This window comes from Mauremys mutica, chromosome 8 (genome assembly GCF_020497125.1).
Source record: "Mauremys mutica isolate MM-2020 ecotype Southern chromosome 8, ASM2049712v1, whole genome shotgun sequence".
NCBI classification, from domain to species: Eukaryota; Metazoa; Chordata; order Testudines; family Geoemydidae; genus Mauremys; species Mauremys mutica.
This window is the reverse complement of record NC_059079.1, coordinates 68,163,348-68,191,061: the sequence shown is the minus strand read 5'-3', so window position 1 is coordinate 68,191,061 and position 27,714 is coordinate 68,163,348. Positions and strand designations below refer to the sequence as shown.

Genomic DNA, 27,714 nt, shown 5'->3' with positions numbered 1-27,714 from the left:
AGAGCCGGGCGGGAGGGCGGCCAGCCCCCGGCGCCCCCGAACCAGCGCAGCGCTTGCCCCCTCTCCTACCTGGGAGCTGTCCAGAGGCTGGAATCCAGCGGCGGCTGCCGGGCTCTGCTCATCTCCCTCCGTGCAGTAAATCCTGGCGGGGCTGGCGCGGTGGGAAGCCCCGAGCTGGCTCCTCCCGGGGCCGGAGCAAAACCTCGGCGCGCTGGGGCCCCGGCGCTGTCCCCAGGCGCAGAGCGCGCGGCGCAATCCCCGCCGCTCAGAGCCCGCCGCTCGCCGCTGCCCGGCCGGCGCCTGCAGCCTCCGGAGCGCTCCCTGCGCTCCGTTTCGCTCGCCGCCGATTGGCCGCTGGCTCCTGTGCGGGGCCGGCCGGCATCGCCCGCGCCTCCAGCCTGCGCCCCCGCCACCGCTAGCCCTGGGCAGGGCGCACACCGGGGAGCGCGGAGCTGCTGCTGCCGAGGCTGGGGTGGGCGGCAGGCAGTGGGGGGGGGGGCACGGGGGATCTCCGCGGCTGCTCCTCGCACAGATCGGTGAAGCCAGGAGGAGGCAGCGGAGCAGCCGGTCTGGCCGCCAGCTGGGCTTCGTGCCGGGGAAAACCCCCCAGATCGGGGGCGCAACGGGCGTGGGCCCCGAACCCTCCTCGGGTCTGGCCGCAGGGGCAGCACAGAGCGAGGCACCGGCCTGACCTCTGTCTTTCCGCCCGCCTCAAGTTTTCTTCGCTCGCCGGTCCTGAAGTGCCCAGTGGCCCCGATCGAGTCCCTCCCGCACAGGGGTCCAGACGGGCTCAGCCCGCTCCCTGGGGAACGTCCCGCTTTCAGAACTGAGTTTGGCACTTTGGAAACTGGCGGCGGGGTGGGGGGGGGGGTGTCACGCTGACTTTCCAGCCGGGACAAAGCTCAGGGGGACCCAAACTCAGCCCGGGGGAACCCAAGAGATGGGGCCAATTCAGGTCAGGGGGTCGGTGGGCGTGTGTCCCAATCAAACCGATCTCCAGCTGCTTTCAGCGGCGCCCCTTAGTCCCTGCTGCACGGGGTGGGCCTGTGGAGCCGAGACAAGGGCAGGCTGTGTCACTGAGCCATTTGTCCGGGCTGAAATGTGGAGAAGGCACCACCACCCTTCCCCCGCCATCTGCACCACTCCCCTGGAGAGGGGACTGACCCCTGAGTGCCCAGAGCACCTACTCGCATGGCCCACACAAGAGGGCCTGCAATGCCCTGTGCTTTTCAGTGGGTGCAGTGACACCCTCCCCAGGCACCACTGCCAGATCCAAGGGTTATCCACCCCCTCCCCCATTGCTTGCCTTTCACGCCTCCCTTAATACCAGCAGTCACAGAGCTCCTTTGCCTAGGGCTTCCCCGTGGCAACCTGAACTCTGACCCAGGGACGCCCTGATGTACTTCCAGGCACGCTGGGAGGATCCCCTTTTTCAGACTGTTGCAGTAGGTGTCATTTCTTCCAAGGGAAGGGTGAGATCACACAGGTCCTGGGCTGGACTCTGCTAAAATGTACCTGCCTGCTGGAGGCTCTGTTTAAAGAAGCCAAACGTTAATGCTCAGCATAGGGTCCCATGGGGCTGGTGCATAGCCAGTGCTGCAGGGGAGCGCTGCACTGACAGATCTCCTCTCCTGCAGGCTGAGGGGTGGTGATGGTGTTAAAGGGAAACAAGGGAGACATACTGGAGATTTGATGGTGGAGGGAAGTGGGGAAGCTTGTGCCCATATGAAAAAGTTTAAAGTGCTGATTCAGAACCCACCAGTAACAGGGCGAACAATGGGCGTTGGAGCAGGCCTAGCTGCTCACAGCTTTCTATCTAGACACCTTTAAACATTTTAGAATTGCTAAAAGACTCCACCTTTCCCCTCCTACACTCTGTGCCAGCACTGGTCCTTTTCACTCCCACTGCATCTCCTACACACATGCCCTCTCATCTTCCCTGCCATACCTTGCCATCCCATAGCTTGTTATGGCCAGAAGGGACCACTGTGATCATTGCTCTGACCTCCTGCATCACACAGGCCATGGGACTTCCCTGAATTAATTGCTGCTTCAAGTCCAATACATGTCGTTGAACTAGAGCAGAGCTTTTAGAAAAATATCCAGTCTTGATTTAAACATTGCCAGTGATGGGGAATCCACCACATGCCTCGGTCAGTTGTTCCAATGGTTAATAACCCTCATTGTTAAAAAATGATGTCTTATTTCCAGTCTGAATTTTGTCTAGCTTCAGCCTCCAGCCCCTCGTTCTTGTTATATCTTGTCTACTCAATTGAAGAGCCTATTATCAAATTTCTGTTTGCACGTAGGTACTTATACACTGTGATCAGATCACAACTTAACTTTCTCTTTGATAAGTGGCATACATTGAGCTCCTTAAGTCTTTCACTATAAGGCAGGTTTTCCAATCCTCTAATTGTTCTCATGGCTCTTCTCTGAACCCTCTCCTATGTTTCAACATCCTTCTTGAATTGTGGGCACCAGCCCTGGACACACTATTCCTGTAGTGGTTGCACTCGTGCCAATGCAGAGGTAATAGAACTTACTCAAGATTCCCCCATTTCTACAGCCAGGGAGTGCATTAGCCCTTTTGGGAGCTCACATTCAGCTGACTATCCTGGGAAGCAGTGACTCTCAAAAGGACTTGGGTCATAGTGGTTAGAGTACTCCATCTTATAAATATGGCCGATGTGCTTTGTTCCTACATGTATAACTTTACATTTAGACGTATTAAAACACACATTGTTTGCTTGCGCCTAGCATTATCAAGCAGTCTAGATCGGTCTGTGTCAGTAGCCTGTCCTTTTCATTATTTATCACTCCTCCAAAAGCCCAGGGTTGTGAGTTCAATCCTTGAGGGGGCCATTTAGGGATCTGAGGCAAAAATCTGTCTGGGGATTGGTCCTGCTTTGAGCAGGGGTTTGGACTAGATGACCTCCTGAGGTCCCTTCCAACCCTGACATTCTATGATTTGACATTGTCAGGAATGATTTTATGTTTTCTTCCATGTATTGAAAAAAGTATAGGGCCAAGAACTTGTCCTCACACCTTCTCAGTAATAATTCCCCACTTAGCATAACATTTTAGGTCCTTCAGTTAGCCAGTTTTAATTCATTTAACGAGTTTCATGTTGAATTTGTATAGTTCTAGTTTTTTAATCAAAATACCCTGTGGTATGAACTCAAATGCCCTACATAAGTCTAAATATATTCATCAACACTATTACCTTTATCAACCAAAATTGTAATCTCATAAAAATCAAGTTAGCTTGACATGAGCTATTTTGCCATAAACCCATGCTAATTTGCATTGATGATATTACCATTTTTTAATTCCGTATTAAGTCCCATATCAGCTATTCCACTATTTTGCCCAGAATCCGTGTCAGGTTGACAGGCCTATAATTATCCAGGTCATCCCCATTTACCTTTTCTTAAATATTGGCATAACATTAGCTTTCTTCCAGTGTTCTGGAATTTGCCCAATTTTCCAAGACTTATTGAAAATCAACATAAATAGTCTAGAGAGCTCCTTAGCCAGCTGTTTTAAAACTCTTGGATGCAAGTTATCTGGACCTGATGATTTAAAAAGTCTGACTTTAGTAGCTGTTTTTAAACATCCTTCTAAGTTACTGTTGGTAATGGAAAGCATTTCATCATTGTCTGATATTTATCATCATCTGTCTTTTCCCAAATACAGAACAAAAATATTTATTGAGCACTCTGCATTTTCTGCATTATTGTTGACAATTCTGTTATTTCCATCTAGTAATGGACCAATACCATTGTTATGGATCCTTTTGTTCCTAGTATACTTAACAATAAACTCTTCTGGTCATAGCGCTTATCTTATGTCCTTTTGCTTCCCTTACCAATTTTCTACAATTTCTAACTTCTCATTTATATTCATAGTTATCAACTTTCATTTTATCCTATTTTTATTTAGCTATATATTTATTTATTTATTATTGATGCTTTCACTTCCCCTTTAAGCCATGCTGATTTTTGAACCAATGTAGCCTTCTTTCCCTATTGTGGGATAATGGCTTTTGGGCATTAGTCAAATGTTCATAAAGTTCCCGATTATTATTCACATTTCCATTTACATTCTTCATCCAGGCTGATTTGGCTAATAGTTGTTTTCAACTTTGTCAAACCGGACTTTTCAAAGCACCAAGTATTATATTACTGCCCCCATCTCCCTGTCCCTTCTCTCCTTCCCCTCTATGTCTCTCTGTTGCCTATTCCTTTCCATGCTCCTCTCCCCTGCCCTCCTGTGATGTATGGTAACAGACACACATACCTCTTTGAATCTGTGATACTGTGCCACACCCTAGCACAACAGAGCCCCAGTCCTGACTGGGACCTTTAGTGCTAGCCCTATTCAAATGCTGGTAATAGTTTCACAGGGGCCTCTATTGGTTCAGAGAAGCAGCCATCCTTCTGAATTCCCCTAACCATTTGCTTTTCTCCTATGGCTAGCGTAAAGGTGTATATAATCCATGATGAGATTAACATGAGGTACAAGATACAAGTCCTGGATCACAAACATTCTCATGATATATACCCAAAAAGCGCACAGAACAGGAGGTACACACAACATTCTGCAGCTCCAGAGCCCTGGCTCACTTGGAGATGAGTCCCTGGAAAATGTTAAGCTGCTGACAACTTTGGTGATTCAATTTTCCTGACAGGCAGTGCCACAGCTTTTGGATGCAAAAGTCCCCAGTTTGATATCTTGCTGGAATGGATTCTTCATGCATAGGGGTAATCCTTCACTGGCTCGTCCCATGTTTGGCACCACTGGATCAACTGTGCCAGGCCTCGTGGGTTTTATTTCCCTGTATTTCATCTGGATGCATCTATTCTTCTCTCTGACATCAAGAGGCATTTCTGGTTTAATCTCCTTTTTTCAGGGGTTTCCAGTCACTTTGTGAAACAGCTTGTTTCCCAGGGAGAGTTTGGTTTTTGAAGTTTGAAGATGATGCGCTCAGCTGGGTTTGCAGTTGCATTTTTTTGAAACACCCTTATTGAAATATATAATAATTTCACTGCACTGTGCTGTCAGCTTGTGTTGCCCCAGGGAGTGCTGTCGCAGAGATCCCCTTCTGAGGCACAGTCCCCTCTCTGCTTCCCCCTTGGGGTAGCAATTTGCTGCTGGCATAAACCAGGAGCAAAGGATGAGCCCCCTGCCCCCAATGCTGGTTCGGTTATGCAGGCCAACACACATGGAGCATGAATCCTAGGCTCCGCCCATTTTCCCCATAGCCAGGGGCATGTGCAGGAATTTAAATTTGACCCCTTTTGAAGGGGCATGCTCTGTGCCACCACTGTGGCCTGGGGACTGGAAGAGATCTGTGACCCTACCATGGATCCAGGGGCCAGAGGAGCTTGCTTTCCTTGCCACAGCCACAGAGAAGCTCTGTGTCCCCATTGATTTCTGGGGGCCCATGCCCCTGCTTTACCCCCCTTGTGCATGCCCCTGCCTGCACTCCTGCTCACCTGCTCTGGTGAAGGAGGTTGCAGGCATGGAGAGTGCAAGGAGAGCCTTCACTGGCCTGGGCAGGCACAATGTAGCTCTGGGTGATTGCAAACAAACTGATGGCATCACATTTCAAAGCCTGCCCTGTTGCAGCATTAAAGGAACACGGCACAAGACTCCCATGTAAAGACATAGCCACCTCCCTGGAGGCCTTGGCATCACACCATTTGTACAGTGCTGTGAGATCAGAGCCTGAAGCCAAAAGCCTGTGGGTGCCAGCCGTGTCATGCTTGCTCTAGTGACAGGTAACACTATGCGGCATGAGAAAGAAGAAAGGGGAGATCTTCCGCTCTTGCTGTGTCTGGACTTTGGACTCAATAGCAAGGTGTGTCACTGCCTCAGCTCCTACCCTTGCGTGATGTTATCACATTCATGGCAAGGATGATGACTGTACACAGGTGCCGTGCTCCAGAATCATGCGTGCATCCCATTTCCCAGCTATTCTGGGATGGGTGAGAGAGTGTTGTGTCCACACACGCACACGCACACGCACACACACACACACACACACACATACACCATGCACAGCCTTCCTGCAGCCTTGCCCAGAGCTGGAGTGGGGCTGAGAGTCCCTTCCACCTTTCTGCAGGGTAGGTAGAGGTCCTGTGAATTGGGGGAAAGTGGGATTCCCACTCCCTCCGTGGGGCTGTGGGAGACACTGGGAAGCAGGCAGGACTACCTAGTGTCCAGCCCCTCATGTGACAGTGCATTGTGGCATTCCCACAGCCCAGCTGGGATGCCCCTCCCTACCCATCAGGGGCTGCTGTGGTGACTGACCTCTCTGCGGCTCCCCCTGCCACAGTCCCTGGGGACTTGGTGGAGCTGGTAGGGAAGGAGGGGAAGGACTGCAGACTCACGAGTGGGGAAAGGTCTGAAAAGGGATGGGCCAGAATGAGGAAGGAGAGATTATTTGCAAATATACAAATTAGTTCATTCCATAATTTGCATTAAATGTCCCCTGCGGAGTTACCGGGGCTTGAAGACAAGAGTATGTAGCCATCCCTCAACTTCTTGGGCCTGGAAAAAAACACAGGCAAAGGGCAATGGGGGGTTAGATGTCCCCGGCCTGCCCAGTGGTGCAGGGGCACTGGTATGTGGCCTAGGGACGAGTGCAATGTGTTTGTGGACACCCAGCCAGCCAGTAGCTATAAAATCCCTCTTAGTAGCTGTTCTCTAATTGCTCTACCTGTAAAGGGTTAAAAAGTCTCACTGCTATGCATAGATAAAAGGAAGTGAGTGGGCACCTGGCCAAAAGAGCCATTGGGAAGGCTAGAACTTTTTAAAATTGAAAAGACTCCCTGTCTGTTGCTGTTCTCCCGTGGAAAGACGGATGGATCTACAGCTACGCTGTAAGAAGAGCCAGGTATGAAAAAATCATCAGCATCATACATAAAAACTAATTTAAAACCCCAGATATGTAAGTAGATCAGGAAAGGTCTAGGAAGATGCAAGGGGAAGTTCTAGGCCTGGGGGAACTTTGTTTTAGTTTTAGTCCCCTATACTGAGACAGGACCAAGTAAACCTAGACGATTTCTGAGAGGAGTTTGTCCAACCTCTTCTTAAAACCCTCCCATGCCAGGGATTTCACCACCTCCCTAGGCAACCTGTTCCAGAGCTTAACTACCCTAATAGTTACAAAGCTTTTTCTAATATCTAAACTGAATCTTCCTTGCTGCAAACTAAGCTGATTGCTTCTTGTCCTAGCCCAAGTATCCTATCATCAAAGGGGTGTAGGCTTCTTGCAGACTGCGTGCCACTGGCTTGATCTCTAGCAAGGTCCTTAAGGCAGTCTGGCTGGAGATTCAGTCTATGTCCATCACTGATGATCTTATTGCACCACCAAACATTTGGTACCCGTGGGATCACCATAATTCATTGGTCTTCCATCCTAATAGTATGTCCATGCCAAGAAAGCCACCAAAATGGAACCAGCACTGATGGAGGCAGTTGCTGGGCTCAGCTACAAATATCCTAATTGCTGAGCTTATCCTGACGTTTAATATGAAGCCACTGATGAAGATGATGAGAATCAAAAACTTCTATCTGCTGCTCTTCAGCCATCCTCAGTGTCCATGTTGTGGTGAATATTACTTGACCATCTGTCAGGTTGGTCAGAAATTGCAAATAATTGTTTAGCCGAGATCTGTCAGTTTCCAATGCGACTCACATGGCTGTGTTGCTTTGGTGACCTCGGCAGATTTCCCTCTAGTCATTTTTAGGAAGTGATCACTAGTGCTCCTTGAAAAACTCTTTTGAAGATTCAGGGTCAAATCTTCACTTGGTGTAAATTGCTGCAGCTCCACTGGAATCAGTGGGCCAGATTCTCAGCTGGGGTAAACAGGCATAGCAACATGGACTGCCATGGAACAATGCTAGTTTATGCTGACTGAGGATTTGGTCCTCTGAGGGTGCTCATGGACCCCAGCAGTGAGGATACAGCTACAGCCTTCAGAAAGAGAGCAGCATGTTAGCCAGGGTCCCCTTTATATGCCTTCTGCTGGGGCTGGGGCTGGGGTTGGATGCTGAGGGCCAGTTTCCTATTTCCAATCCTGCTGTTCTGTGCTGCTCAGGGATTTTGCACCTAACTTGCCCAATGAGAATTCATAGACTCATAGGAGTACTTGTAGCACCTTGGAGACTAACAAATTTATTTAAGCATAAGCTTTTGTGGGCTAAAACCCACTTCATTGGATGCATGCATGGGTTTTAGCCCACAAAAGCTTATGCTTAAATAAATTTGTTGGTCTCTACAGTGCTCCTCATTCTCTTTGCTGATACAGACTAACACTGCTACCACTCTGAAACAGAATCATAGAAGATTAGGGTTAGAAGAGACCTGAGGAGGTCATCTAGTCCAACCCCCTGCTCAAAGCAGGACGAACACCAACTAAATCATCTCAGCCAGGGCTTTGTCAAGCCCGGCTTTTGCTGATTGGTGGGGGAAATATGAGTAATTTCATCATACATCAGCTGTTTACCCCAGCTGAGAAATGCAGGCCTGGGAGGGACTTTGTTTTAGTTTTAGTCCCCCATACTGAATTCCACCAGCAGGGGGAGCTCTCAGCAGGCATACCATCACCCTCTCACCAGCACAGGAGGCACATGGGGGGAGAGGAGGCATGTCAGAAATGGGGTTGGGCTCCAACCCACCCACCAATTCTCAGCTCGTGTATGGACTCTTAAGGACCATATGCCATGGACACAAACTAGAGCAGTCTGGAGGCTGCTCTAACTCAGGCTGAGGCCAAGTACCCACTCGCCCACAGAGTCAGGAAGTCAAAACAGGCTCCACAAGGCTCTCCCCTGCCCCCACAAGTCCCCTTCCTACAGCAAGCGGATCTCAAACACCAGGGAGCCTTGAATTATTCAGCTTTGTGAGTCTGACAAAAGCAGGGGAAACCCAGAGCTTCTGCACAGAACAGAAGACAAGGAGCAAAGGAGCAGAACCCAGGGCAGGAAAGGATCCTCTCCATGTGTGTGTAGCATTGGGTCAGATGGCTGAGGTCAGCAGCAGCCAGATCAGATGCCTCCCTGTTTCTTCTGGAGGCCAAATCCATGCTACAGAGGTTGCTCGCAGTGAGATGGCATGTGACTGGTGACTGGCAGGACTGTGTGGCCAAATGTCCCCAGAGTAGGTAATAATAATAATAATAATTATTGGAGATATACCAATCTCCTAGAACTGGAAGGGACCTTGAAAGGTCATTGAGTCCAGCCCCCTGTCTTCACTAGCAGGGCCAGCTACTGATTTATGCCCCAGATGGCCCTCTCAAGGATTGAGCTCACAACCCTGGGTTTAGCATGCCAATGCTCAAACCACTGAGTTATCCCTCCCCCCAATGGTGGAATTCTACCATCCACACTACATTTTTCCAGTGCAGCTCGTGGCCCCTGGGGGATGGGCTGCAATAAGCTAGCCCAGCGGAAGCTCAGTGTTGTTGGTAAAAGCTGCAAGCTCCCCAGAGTGCTTGAGAGCCTGCTGTCTGGTGCAGCTACCCCAGCAAAGTGCTCCTAATGTAGACATGGCAATAATGAGACCCCCACAGAATGACCCCTCCCCAGTTCCAATTGTTAGCCCCATTCCCCTAGAAGGAAAAGCCACTTTCCCAGGCACTCTAGGAGCTAGCGACAGCACTCCCAGCCTGATGCACTATGACTGCTCCCTCGTAATGGGAACCTGCCAGCCATGGGGGCACTGAGGGTCCCTCTCTGCTTTGCAGGGAACCAGGAAATGGAGCCCAGGACACAAACTCTCCCAGGCCTGGGTTAACATAACTTGGAAACAGAGCGGTGGGATCACAGCAGTGAATTGGCCTGCTCCGGTTTCCCATCCCATGCCCCAGGCTCAGAGTGGGTGAGTGCACAGTGTGAGGGGGCGGGGGGTAGTTCCCATGCTGCTCCCCCAGCTTCCTTCCTTCCTGTTCCTTCATCCCAGCAGCTCCTCCTTTGGGGACAATGCGGCTGCTGCTGGGCTCTGATTCCCTACTTGTTTCTTCCCCAGGGAGGTGAGGGGGACCCAAGGAGCAGGAAGGGCTGGGAAGCTGCCTCTTCTCTATGTGGCTGTCACACTGCCCTTGCTTTCAGACAGAGAGCTTTTTGTTGCCTTCTTTCTGCACTGGGAATCAAGGGAGCTCAGTGTTTTGGGGAACCCATTAGCATCCAGCCGAGCAGGAGAGGCAGGAAAGGCACTGCTCTGCCCATGGAATGCATGATGTGCATCCTCAGACAAAGGAAACTGCTTCTCCCTGCCCGCTCCCCTTTCCTATGTCTCTGGGCTCCTGAATCCTCAACGTGGATCCTGGGCTAGGAGCTGGCACTCCTGGCACCTAGCCCTTCTGGACAATCTGAATTAGTCCCATCACTCCAATGGCTCCTGCTAATCCGCAGCCCCATTCAAATGCATGGTGCTGGCATCAAACCCCTGTGTGCTGGGGAGCACTCCCTTCCTGCCCCCCTGGGGTGCACGTTGCCCATTCCCCAGTCAGCCCATGTAACAGTGCCAGCATGCACTGGTATTGGGTGGAGGCAGAGATTTACATAATTACTAAGTGGTTCTGACTCTCACCAAAGGTTTATCTGTGTTATGATTTGAGTCCTCTGTTGATCACCCAGTGGCATTGACTCATATGCCATGACTGCAGTGTGGTCCTAGTGTAGGAAAGACATTTTGGCTGTTGTACAAAAGGGGGAAAAGCACTTGTGCATAGTTAAGGTTGACAGACCAAGCAATCAAGGCCAAGATATGCAGCTGAGCTAAAGCTGTGCACCCAGCCTTAAATGTGCACAATGCTGACATTCAAGTGCTTAGAATCGCATTCATGCTGGCATCTTTGGCCCAGAGTGCAGTAAAGTCATTCTGCTTGAGATCTACCCTGCAACGGTAGGGCTGCAATTGAGGGTCTGAAGCAGCCAGGTGCTTATTTGGGAAAAGAGGTTCAGGCAAGGGGCCCCTGAGACATGCAGAGACAATGAGTGTTGCTGTGTTTGTGCTTGGTTCCCAGTCACTCCTAACAAACCTTTGTCACATTAACACAAGGATTCAGCGTGAGAATGGGTCGAAACACAGTGTCAATCCCATGGAGAGCTGTTCCAGGCTGGACTCTTTAAACCCCTGTTGTCCTCTGCAGGAAGAGCAGATTTGCTCTGTCAGTGAGCTCATAGCATGCTGAAAACAAGAAAGATGATCTCCTTCAATCAAAGCAATGACTGGATTGATGGTTCCTGGGAGGATGTTTAATACTGTATGTGAGGGTCTCCAAGCACTGCTTAGAGCCTCACATGGCAGCTGCTGGGCAAGCTTCCCTCACTCAGCTCTGCCAGTGCCCTTCAGCCCTGACCCACAACCCCGTTATCCCAGCCCTGGGTTCCACCCCAGCACTACCAGTGCCTCTCAATCCTGACCTGCAGCCCCCCTGCTTCCAGTCCTGGCCTATCCCAAATCTGTCACTGTCCCTCAGACCCAGCTACCACTGCAGAGCACCTCCCCTGTTGCCATTCCCAGGCCTCTCCTGAGCAGAGGTTGCCACTTGTGCCAAACTATTGCCCTGCTAAATGGCTTCTGATGAGCACAGATGGTACCTAGGATGAGACCCTCTCGCCTCCTTCTCCAAAGCTGCAGAGTGCAGACTAAGGTGTAAACACTCAGAGGGTGTGGGTCTGGCTCTGATGTGTCACTAGAGCTGTCAGGGTCACATGTCATGGGGTCCAGAGCCCCAGACAGTAAGGAGCCCTGCTGACTGGGACAGAGTTTGTCCCTCTCCTGCTGTTATTCCACAAGGAAGGGCTGGTGGGCTGAAGCACGGGCAAAGCTCTCTGGTGAGAAGGGATCCCTGAGCTCTCTGGCAGCTGCTGAATGTAGGGGTGAAGAGATAGGGGAGGGTGCCCCTGGTCTCTCAACTCCTCTCCCCCACTAGCCTAAGCCCAGAGCGTCACTAGCCCTAAAGCAGCCATAGTGCAATAGGGTGAGAGGGATCCGACCCTGTGGGCCCACCCTCAGCTTGGTTCTGAGCCCTGGCCCTGTGCCCTCAGTGCCCCGCGCTTCTCTCATGAGCAAGGAGGGCATGGAGAGTAGGCAGCACCCTGGCTGCACACAGGGAGGGAAGTAAGCTGCACCCTCTTCTGGCTTCAGTAATATACACCTCCCTTCCTCCATCCCTCCCTCACCAGCCCTCGAGGGGTGGGATGCCCTGAGAGGAGCTGGGCCTCCCCCAGAGAGTTTCTTTCATCAGCAGAGCCTGCCAGGAATACTGGGGAGTGTATTGTCTTTCCAAAAAGCTCAAACATGCCCACCAAGGGGCCATGTCAGTGTTTCCCTATGGAAATATTGCAGAATTTCAGTTCCATGAACACTTGGCATTTTTGGCTTTTCAGCCCATTTTGGGATGAATCAAATTCCCAAAACTCAACATTTTTCTTGGAACACCAATTTTGTTCCTTGGCCAGCTCTAATTATAAGCCCAACCTGAGCTCACAAACTTCCTTTCCCACTAGAGCTTGTGTGATTTATTCTGGGATAGCTGGAAATAGGAGAGATTGGGAAAAGAGGGATTCCCCTTTCAGAAGAGTCTAACATCTTGACCTGCCAAAATAGCCTACGGCTTCAGATTGTTAGCAGCCCAAAGGGCTGTAGAGCCATAGCCAAATCCTAGAAGGGCAGCTGGTTAATTCTGAAATGATTTCTTAGGAAGATGTGAATCTCAGAGCTCTAAACTCTAAGAAGTCGCTAAGATTCTTGCATATGGTGTAGAATTTATCTCCATAGATGTGACATATGGAGCCTGGACATCCTCACCAAAGAGCTTGGGCTCAGACAGATGACATATTCTGCAGGTGTAACCCGAGGAGTTTACATGCCATAATGCAGACAGTCTGGTGTAAGAACGAGATGCTTCTTAGGAACATCAATGGAGGTTACTAGCATGAGGAGCTGAAAAAGTCATTGCATTCAAGTGGGCAGCTTTAAACTTCTACTATGCAGAGCATCGAGCTGGTGCCTTGTGTAAGGGCACATGATCCCAGCTGCCCCTAGAGTTCTGCTGAGCACCAGGCTTGTGCTGGGGATGGATTCTGGCTCCTTGTCAAACAGTGGAGGCTGAATTCCACCAAGAAGTTGCTACTGTTTTTAGCTTTGCTCAGACTTATCTACACTATAAAGTGTTGCTGGCAGAGCTATGCCAGCAAAAGTCCTAGTGTAGAGCCTATTATACTGGCTGGAGTCCTTTTACCAGTATAGCTCATGTTGTCCAGGATGTGGTTTAACTATGCTGACAATAAGCTGCCTCTGCTATACTGGCACAGCTACACCCACAAAGCATTTGTAGTGTGGACAAGCCCTCAGGAGTCTGCAGGAGAAGCAGCTTTACTGTTCCCAGTTCAGTTTCTTATTAAAGGTAAACATTTAAGCAGGGCTGCTTCACACACGCACTAGTAACAAGCTACAGTAGTGTGCCTGTGTGACACATGCAGAGGTGAAAGTAAGCCAGTCCGGCCAGAGCCCCTGGCCCTTTACATAGCCACCTGAGCCTGGCTGCCGGTAGCAGCAGCTAGAGCCCCAGGCCCTTTAAATCGCCTCTGCAGCTGGTAGCTCGGGGGGTGATTTAAAGGCCCCGGGGCTCCCAGCCACAGCCGGAGCCATGGGGCCTTTAAATCTTGATTTAAAGGCCCCGCATCTTCTGGTTGAGGCCATGCCCTTCTCAGGACTCCGGCGTACCAGTAAATCCTTTAACTTACTTTCACCCCTGGACACATTCATGCTGTATTCAAAGGAAGAGCAATTAGAGCTGGCTGGGAACATTTGGGTGAAAACTTTTTTGCTGGAAAATGCTGATTTGTTCAATCTGAAACTTTTTGCGGACGTGTATCCTCTCCCAGGTCCAGGGAGGACTCCCTGGCTAAAACTAGAGAATTACCCACCCTAGGCTAGTGTGACAAACTGGGAATGTTCTTAATGTTTTCTCTGAATACTTTGTTGGTGCCTCAGTGTCCCCTATGCAGTTCTTAAGTATCTAGGTGGTGGAATAAGGGTGTGTGACTGCTTCAGAGCAAGGGGCCTGTGCATCTAAATGCCTGACACTGTCTCCTAGCAACTGATGGCCTGGGCCCCTCCTCTGCAAAGGTGCCAACTGAAGGTGTTGGAGACAAAGAGGTCAGGTGACCTCCTGGCCCGGGAAAGGAACTGAGCAGAGGAGGAGGGGCTGGAGGGAGTTTCAGACTGGAGCTGGCTGGGGATGAGGAGTGAAGTGCAGACATAGGGGTCTGGCTCACTGCCCCCCAGAATGGACCCGGTCGAGGGGTCCCGTTTGCTGTACCTACAAGCTCTGTTTTAGACCGTGTTCCTGTCATTGAATAAACCTCTGTTTTACTGGCTGGCTGAGAGTCACATCTGACTGCAAAGTCAGGCTGCAGGACCCTGTGGCTTCCCCAGGACCCCGCTGGGGCGGGCTCGCTGTGGGAAGTGCACGGAGGGGCAGAGGATGCTGAATGCTCCAAGGAGAGACCCAGGAGGTGAAGTCGTGTGAGCTTCTTGCCCTGAAAAAGTCTGCTTCAAGGGAGAGGAGGCTCCCCAAAGTCCTGACTGGCTTTGTCGGGAGCAGTTCCAGAGCATCGCCCAGGGACTCCGTGACAGCTAGCCAGTCACCCAGGGACTAGGACTCTCAGCTGGGATGTGGGCAATCCATAGCCAAGTCCCCGCTCTGACCCAGGCAGAGGACAGACTTGAATGTGGAGTGCTCTCATCCCACATGAGTGCCCTACGCCCCCACCCAGCCTGTTCTGGGGTTCTCTCTCTGGTTGCTTCATAGACAATGTCCAAGGATCTAGGTTTGGTTCCATTATGGAAGGAAAAAAATGCTGAAATCTCAACATTGTTTCACAAAACTGATTTGTGTTTTCCCATCCAGCCCTACTGTCAATATCTTGTGGGAACAGGTGAAATTTGCAGCCTCAGGACTGAGAGTTCGGACTGTAATACATGAATTAATGTGAACCCTTATCCCTTTTCAGTGCTAATTCGGGGGCCAGGAGCCTCTTTCCCACCCATATCAATTCAGTTCACAACTGCAAGCTGAATATGCAGATTGGCTTAGTGCAGGGCAGTGAATGGGTTACACACATATATACCAGCAGTTTGCCTGGATTTCTTTGACTACATATTTCTTCTTGGTGGTTGGCCATTTTAGCCTATCTGTGGATCCAGTTGTTACAGGAGTCCGGCTGGCACAATAATCTACTTGTGGTGTACCTCTTGTGCCTCTTTCTAGTTGGTCTTTAAGTATCAACGCCAAATATTTAGTATTCAGTACATACAACGTATGGATTTGTCACACCCTACATAGTATGCAGTGTTGCTGTAGCTGTGTCAGTCGCAGGATATTAGAGAAACAAGGTGGGTGAGGAAACATCTGTTATTGAACTAACTTCTACTGGTGAGAGAGACAAGCTTTCGAGTCCACAGAGCTCTTCTTCAGGTTTGGGAAATTCACTCAGCCTGTCACAGCTAAATATAAGGTGGAACAGATTGCGTAGCATTGAAATATGCGCTAACTGCTTATGCTAAACAATCTGTTCTTCCTTGTATTTAGCTGTGACACTCGGAAAACCTTTCCCAGACCTGAAGAAGAGGTCTGTGTAGTTTGAAAGCTTATCTCTCACCAACAGAAGTTGGTTCAACAAAAGATGTTACCTCGCCTACTTTGTCTGCCTCAGGCCTTGTGCAAAACATTTCAAAGAGAAAACTACATTATGTAAGTTCACATCCCTATTTTTGTTTTGTTCCTGGCTCTCTTGGTATCACCCATAGATTACCTGGAAGCTCCAAAGAGTCGTTTGTCTTTGCTCTAGCAACCACCCACCACACCTCTGGGCACAGGATGTACCATGCTGCAATGAGGCCCCAGGCTAGGCTGAGAAGCAGAGGGAGCCCATGGAAGTATCTGAAGGACAAAGCCAATGTTTGAAGCCCCAGCCTGACTGAAGCAGTTTTAGCAAACTCCTAAAAATTTCAAGAGGCCACTTTATAAGTGTCCAGAGAAGGCAAGGGAACATAGGCATTGCCAGGTCTGGATCAATGTCCATCAGTGGCCAGCACCAGTTGTTTCAGAGGCAGGGGTAGCTGCAGCTGGTGTAGGTGGGGCAATTCACCCCTCACATAGGTCCCTTCCTGATCTCCAGCATCTGCCAAAACACAGCCTAAGCCTCTGCTTCATCTTGCCAGCCACCCTGCAACAATTCCATGAGACTCTGCTCTGATTCTCAATACACTCCCTAACTGCTATACACCTGCTCCAGAACTACCACCAGCACTCAGCTGGGACCAGTTATCCCATCGTGCACAAACTTTCAAGACATCAAACAATTCCCCATCCCAAATTGGGATGCACAGTGGTGTGGTTGGATCTTATTTTATTTACACGGGTTCAGACACACCTAATCCAGTCTGGTCGAATGGGAGCATGAGTGTGTCCCAGAGGAGACCCTGCCTAGCTAACTGTGGGGATTTGGGGTGTCTTTGGAGAGATACCTTGGCTCTTGGGATGGGGCACTGTGGTGTGCCTACAGCAGCAGACAGAGGGGGTTGAACGTAGCAAAGAACTAGTATTCCCAGGTGGTAACGAGGTTTGAATGTTCTGATTCTACTGATCCCCACATCACAATGAACCGTGTGCCAAGTGCAATGGGAGACATTTCATGGGCGGCCCTCCGAGTCTTCAGCGGCACTTCGGATTGCCGCGCTCCGGCCAGGGTAGCGGGGCCGCGGGACTTCCCGCGCTCCGGTCAGGGGAACGGGGCTGCGGGGTTGTGGGGCTCCGGCCGGGGGAGCGGGGCCTAGGGACTTGCCGTGCTCCGGCTGGGGGAGCGGGGCCTCAGGGTTGCGGGGCTCCGGCCGGGGGATCGGTGTCGCGGGGATGCGGTGATCAGGCCTGGGAAGCGGGGCCGTGGGACTTGCCGCGCTCCGGCCCGGGGGAGCTGGGCCGCGGGGTTGCAGGGATCCGGCCGGGGGAGCGGGACTGCGGGACTTGCCGCGATCCCGCCGGGGGAGCGGGGTTGCTGGAGAGTGGGGCCGCGGGACTTGCCGCGCTCCGGCCGGGGAGTGGGACCGCGGGGTTGTGGTGCTCTGGCCGGGGGAGCAGGACTGCGGGACTTGCTGCGCTCCGGCCGTGGGAGCGGGGCCGCGGGGTTGCGATGCTGTGGCCGGGGGATCGGGGCCGCGGGGTTGCGGGGCTCCGGCCGGGGGAGCAGGGCCGCGGGACTTGCAGCGCTCCGGCCGAGGGACCACGGCCGCGGGACTTACCGCGCTCTGGCCGGGGGAGCGGGGCCACGGGGTTGCGATGCTCTGGCCGGGGGATCGGGGCCGCGGGGTTGCGGGGCTCCGGCCGAGGGACCAGGGCTGCGGGACTTACCGCGCTCTGGCCGGGGGAGTGGGGCCGCGGGACTTACCGCCCTCCGGTCGGGGGAGCGGGGCCGCGGGGTTGCGGGGCTCCGGCTGGGGGACCGGGCAGGGGCGGCTCTAGACCCCAGCGCGCCAAGCAGGCGCGTGGGGCGGCCCTTTCCCGGGGGGGCGGCATTTGGCTCCGGTGGACCTGCCGCAGGCATGACTGTGGCGGGTCCCCTCTTCCCGTGGCTCCGGTTGAGCTCCCGCAGGCATGCCTGCGGCAGGTCCGCTCGTCCTGGGCTCCCGTCGACCTGCCGCAGGCATGCCTGCGGGAGCTCAACCGGAGCCGCGGGACCGGGGAAGGGCGGCGCAGCGCACCGCGCTGCTTGGGGCAGCCTGATTTCTAGAGCCGCCCCTGGGACCGGGACCACGGGACTTGCCGCGATCCCGCCGGGGGAGCGGGGTTCCAGGAGAGTGGGGCCGCGGGACTTGCCGCGCTCCGGCCAGGGAGCGGGACCGCGGGGTTGCGGTGCTCCGATCGGGCTATCGGGGTCACGGGACTTACCGCGCTCAGGGCCGGGGAGCGGCCCCCGGGGTTACGGGGCTCCGGCCGGGGGAGCGGGGCTGCGGGGTTGCGGGGCTCCGGCCGGGGGGAACGGGGCCACGGGGTTGCGGGACTCCGTCCGGGAGAGCGGGACTGCGGGACTTGCATAGGTCCTACATAGATACCAAGGGTCATTGTTACAGCCGTTGAATCAAAGGGAATAATGGTGAGTAGCTGGCTTCAAATGCTTGAAAACAGAAACAGTTTTCTAACCCTGATACTAAATGAAAGGTGCAGCTGACATGGAATCTGCCAGCCAACTCCCACCCTACAGGCAGGAACCAGGGCCGCCCAGAGGGGGTGGGCAAAGGGGGCAATTTGCCCCGGGCCCCGGGCTCCGCAGGGGCCCCCAAGAGAAGAGCGGAGGCTCCCGCCTCCGCCCCTCTCCTGGAGCCTCAGCGCATCAAGCGCCGAGTCTCCGGCCGAGCCCCTGAGCCCCGCCCCGATCCGAGTCGCGTGGTGAGGGGGCGGGGCTGGGAGCTCCAACGGGGCCTGAGCCCCGCCCCGCTCAGAGCGGCGTGGGGAGGGGGCGAGGCAGCTGCCTCCGCTCGGCGTGGAGCTCCCAGCCCCGCCCCCTCACCACGCGGCTCTGAGGGGGACGGAGCTCAGGCCCCGCCGGAGACGCACTCGGGTAAGAGGCTGGGGCCGGGGGTGGGGAAGGAAGCAAGCGGGACCCGCCGCCGCCGCCAAAGCGCAGCCCGGTCTTCGGCGGCGGGGGGCCCCTTCCGTTCCGGGACCCGCCGCCGAAGTGCCCCGAAGGCCCGTGGCGGGGACCCCCCCGCCGCCGAATTACCGCCAAAGACCGGGCTGCGCTTCGGCGGCGGGTCCCGCTTTGGCGGTAATTCGGCGGCGGGGGGCTCCCGCCGCGGGTCTTCGGGGCACTTTGGCGGCGGGTCCCGGAATGGAACGGCCCCCCGCCGCCGAAGACCCCGGGCCCCCGGAATCCTCTGGCGGCCCTGGCAGGAACACATCCAGGTCATAGTGTTGTGCTGTACGGAAGACTGTTGGAATCGCAAGATACCACTTTAAGAAAGAGAGAGAGTGAGTGTGTGTGTGAGAGAAGGGGAATCCCAGTCACAGTCCTGCTTACAGGCTAGGGGGCTCTGTAGCAAAGTATGTGAATGGTGCAATCCGTGTCATTCTGGAAAAAGCCAGTTGTTTAAAGCAAGGTAGGATGAGCTGTTGCCTTGCTGTGTTAGGGAGCAGCCTGTTTTCTCTCTCTCTCTGGTTTTGGGTCTTGTCGGTTTTTCATTCTGAATTCTAAGAAATAAATTCGTGTTATGTTGCAGCCTTTCAGAAAGAGTATTTATGTGTGTGTGCTGTGAACATAACAGGTATATTCCCAGATAGCCCTAGTTCTTCTGAGCTAGAGTGCCAGTTTGTGAGACTAGGGAACAGTGTGTAGCATGGGAGGTTTGGTGTGGTTTCATGCTAGCTCTCTCTGAGTGAGGCACTCTGCCATTTAGGTGTTGCCCAAATTTATGAGCACAGACATTTTTATAATGTCACAAAATGGAGTTTGGTGGCAAATTTAATGGGATTATTTAAAAGGGGAAAGAAAATTTGAATTTGCTGAAATGCTTGGTGGAGTTCCAAACTCTTATTTATTCTCCCTGTTGTGTAGCTGGGGCTGGCTCTGAGGAGCTCAGCAACATCAGGAGACATGCTGGCCACTGGCCAAGAAGCAGCTGAGATGAAGAAGAAATATCTTCCCATCAATTCAGCAAAGGAAAGAGGCTATAAAGTAAGTCACTCGACAGCCAGAGATCATAACAGGCTTTGTGGGATGTGTCCTTTGGGTAAAATGGTTCTGACTCCTGAGCTGTGCATTTGGTGGGGGTGATGGGAATGGACCAGTTGACCTACATGGCCATTTCCACCTGTTTCTATTGTTCTCTGTAGGCCTTAGCTCTGCAAGATGAATGCAGATGCTGCAGCCAGACTTCCTTCCCTCTCAGCTAATAGATCTAGCCACGAACAGCAACATCTGTCATTACAGCAGGGCAGGACCAGTTGGGAACAGATCTCACATGGCTCCTCGACCCTGCCCTTCAGTGTCATGGAGGAGCTTTCCCAGCACACTGGGTACAAGACTCGCTGGCAGCACTCTTCAGCAGTATCCAGGTGTTGTAGCACTGTGCCATTGGTGCACATTATTCTCCCTTGATCCCAGCATGGAGAGGTGCCTTTCCATGGGGAGAAGGGATGCTGCCTCTGGTCGGTGCAGACCCCCTTCTCTCCCCTCCTCGAGGAGGTGATCTAGGGGAGAGTCCCCCCCCCCCCAGGGTGTGTTTTCATTGAGGAGCAAGAGCTAGGAGGCCGCACAGAGCAGGGCAGAGGCAAAGACATGGATCATTGGTGCCAGGCAGCTTCGCAGTCTCTGAGGAACATGGACATAGGTTTCCCCACACTGGGGGAGTGGATGGAATCAGGTCTAGGGGAGTTTGGTTTAACCAGAAGTGAAAGTAAGCTGGTATGGTCCAGTACGGTGTACCGAGCCAGCTTCCCCAGGCTGGCGATTTAAAGGGCCTGGGCCTCCCTGAAGTGGCCGGAGCCCAGGGCCCTTTAAATCCCCTCCCGAGCTCTGCTGCTGGAGCCCTGGGGTAGCAGCGGCTGGGCTCCAGTGGTGATTTAAAAGGCCCAGGGCTTCAGCGGGGAGCCCCAGGCCCTTTAAATCACCACTGGAGCCCTGCCACCACTACCCCAGGGCTCTGGCAGTATCACTCCTCTCTCTAGCCCTCTAGGAAGCCAGTCTTCTCCCTAGAGCTCCCTGCAGCAGACTAACTTGCTCTTCCTTTTATATGGGCTGGATGGGTCCTGATTGGCTGGTCCAGCCACTGCCCTAATTGTCTGCAGCCACAGCCCTGTCACTGTTTCCCCTGCAGCCACTCCTTTCACTGCCTGCCAAGGCTGGTTTTAACCCTCTAAGGGCCAGTGAGGAGCAGGCACCCCATCACTGGTGGTATCCAGGTGTCATGGCAGCAGACTCCACCTTTCACTTACATGAACCATACAAGAGTTTTTTATGTTCTTGCTAAGAACAGCCATTTTCCAGCACTGATCTTTGCTGTATTAGTCAATGGTACAACAGCACAAGGGAGGGCTGCCTGGGCAGGGCAGGCTGAGGTGGTGTGTAATGAGCCTGAGACCAAAAATGCCTTGGTGATTTTTGATAGAGACAGTAAATCATAGAATATCAGGCTTGGATGGGACCTCATCTAGTCCAACCCCTTACTCAAAGTAGGGCCAATCCCCAGACAGATTTTTTGCCCTAGTTCCCTAAATGGCCTTCTCAAGGATTGACCTTACAACGCTGAGTTTAGCAGGCCAATGCTCAAACCACTGAGGTATTCCTTCCCCCCAAAGTGCTGGTCTCTCATCTGAGCTATTAAACCCTAGAATGAAATAGAAAACCCCACACTCAAATCACTTTAAAAGGGTCTGCATTTAATTCTCAGCATTCACAAATGTGAATTATCCCACAGCAGGGAGCTCCAAGGCTCATACTATGTTCCTAGGAGATTGAAGCCAATGGAAAAATTCCCCATGCCCTGTCCCATGTGACTTCCCTTTACAGCTTACTGCTCCAACTCCTGCTTATATTAACTTCCATGCAAAATCATTTTTCCTATACAGTGTCTGGATTTTCCAGGTTTCTCTCTAGAAAGAGCAGGCTAGTTTAAGGGGGAGGAATAGCTCAGTGGTTTGAGTATGATCCTCTTAAACCCCAGGCTGAGAGTTCTATCACTAAGGGGGCCATTTAGGGTTCTGTGGCAAAAAAACTGGGAGAGACAGTACTTGGTTCTGCTAGTGAAGGCAGAGTACTGGACTCAATGACTTTCCAAGGTCATTGAGTCCAGCTGTATGAAATAGATATTTCTCCACATATTCATATTTTTTATTTATTTATCTACTCTCTCTATAGTCTTATGCTGACACACATCACTGTAGTTTCTGAGAATGGCCCAGCTCACACAGGCTTCTGTGCAATCCTATTGGGATCACAGCACCAGAGCACCTCTGTCAGTTTTGAATCAGCTTTACTATTGAGCTACATCCTAGGTTATGTAGTATGTAAATCCTAGGTCAATGTCAAAGACAAACTTCATTTCCAGCCTGTGAGCAAGAGACATGTTTTCTCTTCTGGTGTTCAACGTATTTGTTTTTTTTAAATCATGACAGAAAAATAAGTTGAGCTCTAGAATGTTACATTTACAGTAGAACCTCAGAGCTATGAACACTTCAGGAATGGAGGTTGTTCATAACTCTGAACAAAATGTTCTGGGTGTTCTTTCAAAAGTTTACAACTGAACATTGAGTTAATACAGCTTTGAAACTTTACTAAGCAGAAAAAAATGCTGCTTTAAACCATCTTAATTTAATGAAACACAGAAACAGTTTCTTAGCTTGTCAAATCTTTTTTTAAACTTTCCATTTTTTTTAGTAGTTTACGTTTAACATGGTACTGTGCTGGATTTGCTTTTTGTTGTTGTTGTTGTCTTTGCTGCTGCCTGATTGAGTACTTCTGGTGCAAATGAGGTGTGTGGTTCACCAGTCAGTTCATAACTCTGATGTTCATAACTCTGCAGTTCTACTGTACATGTATTAACATTCAATGAAATATGCTTTAGGGAGTATAGCAAATGCCCGATTTCCATTGCACTGTTGGGAGCTTCCACTCTGCTCGGAGGTGGGTAATGCTCTGTGACTGTGAACACCACCGATCATTTTTGGGGAGGTATGGAAATGTCCTCTTCATGTTCGAGGGATAAGGACTGCCCTTTCCTTTCTCTAGGGAACCTCAATTTTAACTACAGACTGACCTAGCAGAAGGCAGAGTGTGTGTATGTATATAATGGATGATGCACAAGTTTAATTTGAGCACAGAAATATGGTGCTTTCTATTACTGGAGGGAGATAAGGTGCTGTAAGATGAGTGAGAGACAAATTGGTGTCTCATTTCCTATGGGGGAGTGCATCTATGCTGCCTGGGATTTGGATGCTCAGCACCCAGTTATGTGTGTGGGAGTTAGATGTGCAAATCCCTTATGCAACTTTGAAAATCCTAGCCAATAATTTTAATTATGGAAGTTTTGTTACATTAAAATGACAACTGCAACTAATGTAGCGTATTTGTGTGTGACTACGGAAAGGCTCATAATCATACGACATTCACTTCTGTTGGTCTCATTCAGAGCCCATTGGCCTTCCACTGACTGCACTCAGCTTTGCATCAGGTCCCATGTCACTATCCGTGGTGCCTCACTGACATATCTTATTGCAAATATACTACTATTGTTTGATACATTGTGAAATGCTCAGTAACTGGAAACATGCACACACATTTGTGTCAAATCATGTTGTTCTAGTGAATGATCTATGACGTAATAAAACTGTCTATATAAGCTAATACTAAGCTGTAAAGAGCTGGCTGGTTCTCTTCGGATACGAGCTGTTCTTTTACTGACACGTGCACTTGTCAATAAAGAACTTTTGATCGGACCTTGCTGGTGTTGCCTGTCTCTCTGCGGTCAGACAACGAACTTCGCTGTTGGGGTTCGAGTCCCCGACATCTTTGGCGACTCCGCCGGGACTTTGTCTGACTCTCCGGTGGGGGATCAGACTCTGAGGCAACGCAGCGCGCATCCTCTGATTTAGAGGAGCCTTGCCTGGTAATCTGATCTCTGCGTCGGCGATAAGGCGAGTTCTGTGAACCAGCTGAAGCTCGTAGAAATCCAGCAACATCCACCTACCCGTTGAGTAGGGTTAAGGTTGCCTGGGTTAGAGTCCCAGTGCAGATTGTCAGGGTTCGAGTCCCTGACAACTTAGGTCTGGGTTAGAGTCCCAGTCCAGGTTTGCACAGGTTCCAAGTAGTCTGGGTTAGAGTCCCAGCCTGGGTTTGAGTCCCAGTCCAGGTGTTCGAGTCCCCTGGAGAGGTAAGTGAGCGCTCGACGCGGGAGGTGGGAGTTAGAGTCCCTTTACCTCGACGCGGGGAAGAGGGGTTAGAGTCCCCTTACAAAATGGAACAAGTTGGCAGTAAGTGTCTGGGGGACGCCCCATTGTCTCTAATACTTAAAGATTGAAAGAAGATTTCTGGAACCGGGTAGCTTTTGGAGCTGTATGTTTAAAGCTGTATGGAGAGCTCTTGTAAAAATCCCCAGCATATGCCCCAGAGCCACACTGGGAGGAAGACTGTCCGTGGGGACGTCTGTCTCTCTTGGGCTCACGCCATCTGAATTTTATTGACTGTGCAGCAAGATAAGATGCATCGCGGTAATAGGAAATAATGGCCTCGGTGTGTGTGTGTGTGTGTGTGTGTGTGTGTGTAAAATGGGGAAGGGACAGTCTAAATATTCCACCTCACCCCCTAAGGGTACCCCAGCATGTTACATGTACGTACATTATGGTCCTAAAACCTGCAGGTATTTAGAGAATTGGAATCTTTACACGCGTGAAAATCTATCTAAACAATGCCCATTAGAAGGTACCTTCAATCTAGATAAGATCATATATCTCAAAGAAGCTTTTAATTACCAAAGAAAAGCCTCTGACACAGTGTGAGCAATTTGTCTAGGAACGGGTTAATTTGAAATTCAGCTTGACTTGGTGAAACTGGAGAAGCCACAGGCTGGAATCTGAACTGGAATCTCTGAAAGAGACACTGCAGGAGATTCCAGGGTGTAAAGAACAGCTCTCCCAAGAGCGGAAGCATGTTGGAAATTCTGGACAAGCTGTATACAGGATAATCTCCCGTCTGCCTATTCCCCTTCTCTGAACGTTATACAGACGTGGCCAGTTTGGACATGTGTGAGTATTAAAGTGGCTTAAGGGTTGAAGTATTCATGTTCTTCCTGAGTAATGTGGGAGCGTTCCCAACACTCTTCATTGTTGTTTTATTATTTTTAATTAAGCTTTAAAATTTGATTATATGGTGTGTTCCCCCAACGTCCTGCAGTAGATAAATTGGTAACAAATTTGTCACAGTTTGGTGAGCAATTAAGAATAGGGGAGCCCTATAGAATTTACACCATCTATCTGTTTTACCTTTGTTATTTTGTGTTTCTTTTGTTTGGTACTGTTGGTGTTATATGTTGAGGATTGCATGATTAAAGGTGAGCCTACTCTCAGCTGCAGTAAGTCTGAGAACTGGAGAGGGGTTTAGCATTTTTCTCTCCACCCTGGTTGACCGGAAGGGTGGCAGGTGGATCTGACCCCAGTCGTAGCAGGACTGGGCAATAGAGTAGTTGGAGAAAAGGGACGTGATGTGTACTTGATAACTAGAATTGAGCAATTAAGAGCATAGATCATGAACCAGACGGCAACTCAAACCTGCGCCAGGGCAAGTTACAGGCCTTGAGACAGGATTTCCAGTTAGAAAAGGAAGCCCTGGCTAAGCAAGTACCAGTCCTTCAGGGACTTGTTAAAATTTAACCATTTGTGCTCAGCATATGTCGTAACAGCAGTGTGTTTGCTACAAGAGGAAATTGAATAGTTCAACGCCAGTGGGCCATGTGTTTTGCCCAGGTGGCAAGCCTCACAGGGGAGGACTCGAGTAGTTTTGTGAGTAGAAATGTTTTAGGGAAAGGACCAGAAGGGTGGGGGCTACTTAAAAAGCCCACCCTCCTAGCTAACTGGTAGTGGAATACGTTGGTACCCATGGAAAGCACGGTTCAGCAAGAAAGGCAGGATCGGGCCCAGGCGGACAGGTAACAGACGGAGAGATTGGGAAGCAGGTTGAAAACTTTTTGGGTGTAGTGAAAGAACAGAGTAAGTAAGTATACGCATAGGGGTTCAAATACTCAGAAGAATATTTGGAATGGTGATCTGAGTTGGTAAGTGGCTGTTGAACGGACAGGCAAGTGATTTAAGGCACAGTGAAAAGTTAACTCTATAGTTGCTGGAAGGAACAGCAGTTGAACTTTGTAAACGTACTAAAGTAAAAAGTTCTTGGTGTCTTTGAAATGTTTGTAAATAAATTCAGGCAAAGAAATTATTAGATTGCAATCATTTGGCTATGAACAGTTTTGTTAAATTAGCTGAAGAATGTATACCGTGCTATGTAATTAAAATTGTATTAGGCTCTAAGAGCACTGTGAGTGATGATGTTTTCTTTCAGTGTTTACAAGCAGGAGTTACAAGTAAAAAGTGAGCCAGCAAGCATCTGTATTAATGCAAATTATCTAACTAATAAGATAGGAGCCACTAACACAGGGGCTGCCTATAAAACACATACAAGACAATATGGGGTAATTCCCTTGTTTTGCCTAAAATCAACAAGAGTATTTGTATATTTTTAGTAATGATTGACTGCCCAGAAGGGGTAGACTTCTGTTTTTGTCTTTCAGATAATCAGAGAAAACTGATGCCGGCTGAACAGCATTCAACGTACCATGATTTGCTGGCACAGTAAAAATTGTGTTTTGTGTTCTATGTTCTGTCTTGTGGTGTTTGTCTTGTGGCCAGAATTGATGTGTTTAATACTTTTATGGGATGGTCTGATTTGAAATCGAGCAGCAGTGTTGGATTGAAATGCAGATATTTGTTTTGTTCAACTTAGAATACAAAGTGTTTGGATACATCAGCAAAATGTGATATACTAAAGTCTTATACATTTTCTTAAGTAAGAAAAAGAAACTACATTGGCCAAAACTTTTAATTGACAATTGTTATTGAAATTTGCATACTAACAGTCTTTGAAAGCAAGGACATGGAAAGTTAACCCATTCCCCATATTGTACATGGGATCCTTCTGGCTACCTCAGACTTCTAGCCAGAGGGCTGGGGATGGTGGAAAGCTATTGGACTAGAGTTTGTATTAAATGAACTCATCGAAGTGGGTGTGCTTGTCTTGGTTTGTTGTTCTCAAGCTCTGTAATAACATTATTTTAGTAAAATGGTATATGTGGCATATATTAGATAAGACTAATGTACTGTATAACAGCAATGTGTATGTGTTCATTGTTAACACGAGGTGTATAAGTAAAACGTGAAAGTTTTTTTGTAGGTTAAAAAAAAAAAAAAAAAAAAAAGCCGAGAAGGGAAGCGGAAAAAAAACAAAAAAAAACAAGTTGACTGAAAGCTAAGACTTGGCTAACCCCCAAAAGGAACAAGGGGGGGACTTAAATTTGCCCATGCAGCTATAAAATTTGTAAAATCTGCAAAGACACTAATGCAATGTGTTAGGTTTCTTTTCTCACAGGTAAAGAAGAAACAACCCAAAGATCCTAGCAGCCCTCCCACTCCTTGGAACCAGGAGACTGGGTCTACATAAAGATCCATCAACGAAAGACTGCCTTGGCTCCACGCTGGAAAGGCCCTTTCCAAGTCCTGTTAACCACCAACACCGCTGTGAAGTGCCAAAGACTGACTGCCTGGACCCAGGATTCTCACTGCACAACGACCCCTCCACCTCAGAAGAATTCTCCTACTGATGATTAGCCTATTCTTTTTTCTAGTTCTATTGTGCTTCTGAACAGCAGGGAAAAAGGACAAGGTGATGTGCTGGTTGAACCTCTCCCTTGTCCACGGACAAATCTATTGTGCCTTTGAATTTTTCTAAAAGAAGCAAAACCATTACAGGGTGATGTACTGATAATCTCTTCCCTGTAGAATGCTAAACTACATCTGTTTTGGGAAAGAAGAAGAAACACTCACTCCACTGACATTGCCAAAGTCCAGGAATTCCTGACTAAAAAGAACA

General features: G+C 50.3%; 1 protein-coding gene and 1 long non-coding RNA gene across 2 annotated transcripts in view; one reads left to right on the top strand and one right to left on the bottom strand.

Moving 5' to 3' along the window:
• Positions 1–188, bottom strand: part of LOC123376395 (transmembrane protein 121) — a 160,706-nt gene extending 160,518 nt beyond the window's left edge. The window contains exon 1 of the mRNA XM_045028345.1: positions 70–188. The gene's annotated coding sequence lies outside the window, so the exon portion shown is untranslated. The remainder of the gene's footprint in view (positions 1–69) is intronic.
• A 17,876-nt stretch (positions 189–18,064) lies between these two features.
• LOC123375420 lies at positions 18,065–27,274 on the top strand. The gene is made up of 3 exons (XR_006581440.1): positions 18,065–18,180; positions 19,639–19,758; positions 27,214–27,274. It is a non-coding gene; the product is annotated as an uncharacterized LOC123375420 (long non-coding RNA).
• The last annotated feature ends 440 nt before the right edge of the window (positions 27,275–27,714 follow it).